This window comes from Procambarus clarkii, chromosome 76 (genome assembly GCF_040958095.1).
Source record: "Procambarus clarkii isolate CNS0578487 chromosome 76, FALCON_Pclarkii_2.0, whole genome shotgun sequence".
NCBI classification, from domain to species: domain Eukaryota; kingdom Metazoa; phylum Arthropoda; class Malacostraca; order Decapoda; family Cambaridae; genus Procambarus; species Procambarus clarkii.
In genome coordinates, this window is record NC_091225.1 from 6,949,398 (window position 1) to 6,957,713 (window position 8,316).

The following is an 8,316-nucleotide window of genomic DNA, read 5'->3' on the forward strand; positions in this document are numbered from 1 at the left end:
GAATTCCCAGAGATACTTGTAACCGAGTCTAAGCCGAGCAGTAGTAACATCTAGAAGTCTGCTGATTTTATTGGATGATCCATAGATGTGTGGCTCCTCTTGTATGATATGTATGATAGATGGAATTACTAGTTCCAGTTTCTAGGCAGGCGATGAGTACTCACAATAACCTTAATTAAGCGTCAAAACAAAAATGTGTATACTCTTTTTACTCTCCTGACCTTAGTTCTCGAGCTATGTATTTCATTTTGGTACCAACGTGTTCGCAATAACATTCTCTAGAAGAAAATCAGCAAAAACGGTCACCAAAAGTTATATGAATACCAGCACCCAATAAATACCTACGTAGATGACTCGCCGTGAGTGCCCAAGAGCAACAAAATGTTTTTACTCTTGGGATTGTTATCACTTCCACACTTGTCCTACAGCGTTAATTTTGGTATCAATGTACTCGCAATGAAATTCCCAACACGGTGATATGAATATAAACGTAGAATAATGGTCGCTGCCCACCCGCAAGAGTGTGGGAAGTGGCGGAACTGTTACCCAGTATTGGTGACAAGACGACACATGGGCGATACAGTGCTTTGAAAGTTTATAATTATATCACTGTCCTGACATTATTAGTGTATGTACGTCATTCATTTTTGTGCCAATGTTTTCGCAATAGAATGTTCTATGAGCCCGTAGGTAAAAAAGAGCAACAAAGCGTAAGATAGAATAGCACCATATATAAAACAACGCTGGTACATATCAGTGAGCGTCAAACACACACGAAATGTGTGTGTTTGATGGTGGTCAAACGATGTTTGATGTGTTTGATCAGGTGATGTCCTGATCCGCATAATTAAAGTATGAATTATGTTGAGAAAAAATAAGAAAAAAGGGAAAAAACAGGGGTGGGAGAAACATGACAGAAAAAGAGTAAAAATACAATTTGGTCAACAAAACAGCATTGTTTAAAATAAAAGATATGGATTGACATTTTGGGGGTTAGGTTGGTAGGTTACATTGAGTTAATTAGGTAGTACTTAGTGTTTATCTGTTATAGATAGGAGCTGCCTGGTATGGGCCAATAGGCCTTCTGCAGTTACCTTTGTTTTTATGTTTTTGCCCTGTAACCTAAATGGTTAGAGAGGCACATATATGGGCTTAGGGACTGAACCCCACACTACATTTAGCTAAGCTGGTTACAATCTTGATGATATAGTTACAAAATTCTGTATAAGTCGTCACATTATCAATGGGTTCGAGATCAACCACAATTTCCTGAATAGATATAACAAAGGGGATATTAATAGGGTATTAAAATTGTCAACACAAGATAGAACACGAAACAATGGGTATAAATTGGATAAGTTTAGATTTAGGAAAGACTTGGGTAAATACAGGTAAATAAATACAAATTTATAAATAAATCTATAAATCCAACATTATGTTTGTAAATCAACTATGTATGTATGAAAAAAAATGACTAATACGTTCGGCGAATGACTTTGACTTCAACTTCACTTTGACTTCGTTCATGTCATCGTATTTTCCGTAATATATAAAGGTTATGACAATGCAATTATATTATTGTGTGCAAATAAGTTTGAAATTTCATGTACCCTAAAAATATTAAAATAAAGAATAAGAATAATTAAATAATTGTTGTAGTAAATTGTCACACGTTCATCATACGCAAACGAACACACAGTTTGGAGCGTCAGTACAAGACCGCCGCCATTTTAAAACACGGCTTCGAATGTAAGTAATGTTTTTCTCGTACTAACACTGTGTTATACAATAGATTTGGTCTTGAATTCACAAATTTAGTTGTTACATTTGACAGAGTATGTTAGACGGTGTAATGCTGGTCCATGTTAACGTATTTGTGGGCTTGGTTGGTTTAAATGTGGAGGCGAGGCCTGGCAGTGCTGGTGTATGTGGAGGCGAGGCAAGGCCTGGCAGTGCTGGTGTATGTGGAGGCGAGGCCTGGCTGTGCTAGTGTGTATGTGGAGGCGAGGCCTGGCTGTGCTAGTGTGTATGTGGAGGCGAGGCATGTACCACACTCCCCAATAGGAAGAAAACCCACTGGGTTCTAGGCTAGGTTAGGCTTATCTGTAATAATTGAATTAAGCCTAGCAAAGCCTAGAACCTAGTTCAGTAATTTAAAAAATGTTGTAACTTGAAAAATGCCATTCAATACATTACACAATTTAAATATTTTCAGGCAATCAACACAACCCTCATGTTGGCTAACCCTCTCTCATGTTGGTCAATAATTTAATTATTTTTTTATGGAGTAATCTTTGCTGTTGAAATGTAGTCTTTTTGAGACTACATTTCAAATGTAGTGTGTGTGGAGGCGTGTATGTTAGGTATTACCTAATATACACGGTGTAATATATCTATCTGTGTGAAATAGATTAAATCCATTTATTTGATATTCAGCTAATAGTTCTGTATTTTCTACATTCATCCATGTTTTGGTAAGTGCAATAATATGTATTGTTTCATTGCAGATTAGAGATTCAAGATAGTTCTAGATTTCCGAAGTACTGAAACGCGCGCCATACAGGCTTGGTGGATCTAGGTGCAAGGTAAAATTATTTACATTTACTTTTGTATTTATGTTTTGTATTTATATGCATATATGCATTTATATGCATTATTCTATAGAATAATAGATCTCGTAATAATTTTGCAAAAATAGTGGCATTTACTATTTTTAAAAGATTATTAAAAAATTTACTGATATGGTGCATTCGGAAGGGCGAAGAGGGAGAACGGCCTGTTGACATAGCTCGGGTGCAGGGGGGGGGGGGGGGGGTTGTGTAAAAGCCTGGTTTGTGCCTCGGAGAGGCTATGGGATCCAGTAAGTTCAGTAGAACTTCGGTTTCAACCCTTTTACCCTGTTGTAGCTCAGTCGATTAAGGCAGTGTCTGGGATGCTCCCGGACGCAGGTTCGAATCCTCGTCACGGCCCTTGTGGATTTGTTCATTTGATGCATCACGTTATTGTGATCTGTGTGTGTAATTCTTCACTTGCTACAGCAACAGGAATGTGTGTGTATGTATTTGTGTTGTTGAATATGACCGAAAGTGTAAGATTAATGATTCTAACACAAATCGTCTGAATATTTGTTTTTCTTCACTGTCGAGAGTAGTTAAAAAAATTTACTCGAGTTTATTTTCACACTTTATTTATGGTCCTTAAGTCCCTCTCCTTAATGCTGCTGCTGTTTCTCGCATCTTTGCATCGCTTGTATGTTTGGGGGTTTGGCCTCTTGCTATATATTGATTCCATTTGTGTGTGTTTGGGTCTCAGGCCCTCTCGCAATTTCTGTTGAACAAACCCCTTTTCCTAGTTCTGCATCTCTCCTTTGGTACAAATTTTGTTGTGCTTTTATCATATATTTCACAAAACTTGACATACATTTCATTTACTTCATGTCCTATCAGCAAGTGTTTGTCAAATTCTTTAAGGAAAGTTTATCATCCTGATTGCAGATCTCTAGCGATATTATGTCAACTTCTTGTGGATTCGCAATCATTATTTAATTTACCTTTAGGTGTTCTTTCACCAGCACAGCAACACTGTACCTCTCCCAACCAGTTTAAGATAAAAACTAAGTACTAACTAATTAACTCAATGTAACCTACCTTACCCCCAAAATGACAACCCATGTCTTCTATTTTAAACAATGCTGTTTTGTTGACCAAATTGTATTTTTGTTTTTTTCTGCAATGTTTCCCCCCCCCCCCCACCACTCTACCACCACATTGAGTTTAGTAGCTCTGTGCACGTCAGGTGCTGTTTAATATACAGACCTACTCCTCCATTTGACCTAGTTTCTCTATCACATCTATATCACTTTGTGCTTTAGCCCTGGTGGAGCTTGGTCCACCAGGCTGTTGTTTGGAGTGGCCCGCAGATCCACATACAGTCTGCATATGATATACAGTCTGTTGATCAATTATACTACAGTAGTTAGTTTTTATCATCCGAATGCACCAATATGTGTTCATTCTTCCCAGATGAAGGAACTAGGTAATATTCATCATCTGAATGCACCATCTGATGCTTTAACACACTCATGATACACGAGAGGTTTAAAAAACTTTTAAAACTTTTAAAACTTTTTGACCTATGTATTTAAAAGCAATTCTAAAGTTAAAAAGTGTAGCATAGGCCCCTCGCAGAATGTTCTTAATATGATCCTCAGGTTATAGTTTTCTATCTAAAACCACCCCTAGATCTCTTTCTTGATCAGAATTCTTTATAGATCTCAGTGGCTCGATCATAGAAACTGCTCTAAATCCTTGTTGGCCTGGATTGTGGAGGTCATTGGTCTCTATAAAACTAGTAATCTGACTCCTGATCACTCTCAAATAATTTTATTATGTGGGATGTTAGTGCAACTGGTCTATAATTCTTTGCCAATGCTTGTGTTGTGTTGTGTTGTTTTGGTAGTGATGTGCAATGTGTTGTTTTGGTAGTGATTCGTCCAGTTCTGGTAGTAGTGCGGTTGTTGTGTAGTGTAGTACTTGTGTGCTTGTTAATGACTTGTATTCCAGTCTTGTGGGTATCTCCTTTCCCCTACGGGCCAACTGCTTTGTTCTTACCTAGCATTTTGCTTTGTTTGGGTATGAATGTTTGTGTGCCGTATATTTTGCAAAATTTGCCATATATCTCATTATTTACTCCTCTGCCTAGCAACAAGTCTGTCTAATTATACTCATTAACTGTTTTTCAAAGTTCCCCATAGTGTCCTTTATTGAAATCGAGTTCATGAACCGTTTCAATGTTCTTATTTTCTTCTAGATTATATCTTAAAGTATATTTAAATGTTATTGTTATTATTGTTATTAAATGTTATTGTGACATTGCATTGCAATTGAGCTATGTTGTTTACCATACCGTTCATTTCGTGAGTATAAGTATAGATGCCACACTTGTGACAGGTAAAACCATGCCTTTTTTGAAAAACAGCACCGTCTGTTGCACGTAAGAGCAACCCACACTATATTATGTTGCGATATTATTTCAATATTTCCGATTGTATTGATAATTTGAATTTTCATAGATTTCAATTTATTTTCATTTCGATTTAATAATTTTGTGTGACATTGCATTGAAATTGAGCTGTGTTGTTTACCATACTGTTCATTTCATGAGTATAGTTTATTTTTTTATTTTTTTCATTTCATTTTTTTAGCTGTTCTTATTTTTCAGTGATGGGAATATCAGATCATTTGATGTTCCCAATTTTCTGATGGAAGCATCAGACCATTATAGAATGCATCGGATGAGGTAGTTTGGAATGGTGGGGAGGACGAGAGGGGGGTATGGTGGGGAAGACGAGGGGACAGAGGAGAGGGTAATGGTGGGGAGGACGAGGGGACTGGGGAGTTGGGGATGGTGGGGACAGGGGAATGCTGGGGAGGACAAAGGGACAGGTGAATGGGAGATGGTGGGGGAGGAAGAAGGACAGGGGAGGGGAAAATGGTAAGGAGGACGATGGGACAGGGAAGTGGGAATAGTGGGGATGATGTGGGGACAGGGAAGTGGGAAGGACGAGAGGACTGTGGAATGGGGAATAGCAAAGTGAATTATAATTATATATATTATTTAATTCTTATAAATTTCCAGAAGCCTGTATCAACACCCACACTAATGCAACTGAAAGAGATGTTGAGACAAGTATTGCTGATATGTTGAAGAACGCCCCAAACAAACTCGGTGGAAACAGATACAAGGTAAAGTTTGCCAATTTGCTGTAGTCTAATTCAATTTCTTTTTAGTAATCTTCGAGAACATTTATGCTATGAATAAGATAAAATAATGTAACTGATTTTGATTTATTTACTATTTATTATTTATTTACTGTTATTAGTATAATAGATCTCGTAATAATTTTGCAAAAATAATGGCATTTACTATTTTAAAAAGCTCGGGTGCAGGGGGGGGGGTTATGTAAAAGCCTGGTTTGTGCCTCGGAGAGGCTATGGGATCCAGTAAGATCGTCCTTCCTTTCCTCCCTAGAATCTGGATGTAGCAGGTGCTCAATTGTCAAAAGTGAAAAATTGGTTTTGTCTTCCGAATGCACCATTTCTGTAAATTTGCTAATAATCTTTTAAAAATAGTAAATGCCATTATTTTTGCAAAATTATTACGAGATCTATTATACTAATAACGGTTTGATAAAATACAGTAGACTGCCTACTGGATAATAGTTCCAGTCCACCTGTAGACAGGGATCTCACATCAGCTTGTATATTATACAAGGATAAGATTTGATAAATTCAGTTATTTGACTGAACACTGGCTCTGTTTAAATCAGAGATTTAAACATACATAGTCTAACCTAGCTCCATAACTAACAGCCATTAGCCATTCATGCACAGCCATCAGCTGGGCCATAGACCGGCAATTTTGCTTTTTTCCCAAGCCGGTCTGTTTTTTTTCGATGCCTCAGTGGCCCATGCACAGGTCCGTTCAAGGGGATTAAATAGCCGTTCTATGGCCCCAGGGTTTGTATTTTATCAAACTCTTATTAGAATAATAGATCTCGTAATAATTTTGCAAAAATAGTGGCATTTACTATTTTAAAAAGCTCGGGTGCAGGGGGGGGGGGGTTATGTAAAAGCCTGGTTTGTGCCTCGGAGAGGCTATGGGATCCAGTAAGATCGTCCTTCCTTTCCTCCCTAGAATCTGGATGTAGCAGGTGCTCAATTGTCAAAAGTGAAAAATTGGTTTTGTCTTCCGAATGCACCATTTCTGTAAATTTGCTAATAATCTTTTAAAAATAGTAAATGCCATTATTTTTGCAAAATTATTACGAGATCTATTATACTAATAACGGTTTGATAAAATATAGTAGACTGCCTACTGGATAATAGTTCCAGTCCACCTGTAGACAGGGATCTCACATCAACTTGTATATTATACAAGGATAAGATTTGATAAATTCAGTTATTTGACTGAACACTGGCTCTGTTTAAATCAGAGATTTAAACATACATAGTCTAACCTAGCTCCATAACTAACAGCCATTAGCCATTCATGCACAGCCATCAGCTGGGCCATAGACCGGCAATTTTGCTTTTTTCCCAAGCCGGTCTGTTTTTTTCGATGCCTCAGTGGCCCATGCACAGGTCCGTTCAAGGGGATTAAATAGCCGTTCTATGGCCCCAGGGTTTGTATTTTATCAAACTCTTATTAGAATAATAGATCTCGTAATAATTTTGCAAAAATAGTGGCATTTACTATTTTAAAAAGCTCGGGTGCAGGGGGGGGGGGGGGTTATGTAAAAGCCTGGTTTGTGCCTCGGAGAGGCTATGGGATCCAGTAAGATCGTCCTTCCTTTCCTCCCTAGAATCTGGATGTAGCAGGTGCTCAATTGTCAAAAGTGAAAAATTGGTTTTGTCTTCCGAATGCACCATTTCTGTAAATTTGCTAATAATCTTTTAAAAATAGTAAATGCCATTATTTTTGCAAAATTATTACGAGATCTATTATACTAATAACGGTTTGATAAAATACAGTAGACTGCCTACTGGATAATAGTTCCAGTCCACCTGTAGACAGGGATCTCACATCAGCTTGTATATTATACAAGGATAAGATTTGATAAATTCAGTTATTTGACTGAACACTGGCTCTGTTTAAATCAGAGATTTAAACATACATAGTCTAACCTAGCTCCATAACTAACAGCCATTAGCCATTCATGCACAGCCATCAGCTGGGCCATAGACCGGCAATTTTGCTTTTTTCCCAAGCCGGTCTGTTTTTTTTTCGATGCCTCAGTGGCCCATGCACAGGTCCGTTCAAGGGGATTAAATAGCCGTTCTATGGCCCCAGGGTTTGTATTTTATCAAACTCTTATTAGAATAATAGATCTCGTAATAATTTTGCAAAAATAGTGGCATTTACTATTTTAAAAAGCTCGGGTGCAGGGGGGGGGGGGGGTTATGTAAAAGCCTGGTTTGTGCCTCGGAGAGGCTATGGGATCCAGTAAGATCGTCCTTCCTTTCCTCCCTAGAATCTGGATGTAGCAGGTGCTCAATTGTCAAAAGTGAAAAATTGGTTTTGTCTTCCGAATGCACCATTTCTGTAAATTTGCTAATAATCTTTTAAAAATAGTAAATGCCATTATTTTTGCAAAATTATTACGAGATCTATTATACTAATAACGGTTTGATAAAATACAGTAGACTGCCTACTGGATAATAGTTCCAGTCCACCTGTAGACAGGGATCTCACATCAGCTTGTATATTATACAAGGATAAGATTTGATAAATTCAGTTATTTGACTGAACACTGGC

The 8,316-nt window shown here is 37.7% G+C and overlaps 1 long non-coding RNA gene across 1 annotated transcript in view; it reads left to right on the forward strand.

Annotated features, from left to right (window-relative positions):
- The first annotated feature begins 2,495 nt into the window (after positions 1 to 2,495).
- The window catches only part of LOC138357076 (uncharacterized), a 7,709-nt gene continuing 1,888 nt past the window's right edge, over positions 2,496 to 8,316 (forward strand). The window contains exons 1-2 of the long non-coding RNA XR_011224748.1: positions 2,496 to 2,585; positions 5,638 to 5,744. This is a non-coding gene — a long non-coding RNA (uncharacterized lncRNA). The remainder of the gene's footprint in view (positions 2,586 to 5,637; positions 5,745 to 8,316) is intronic.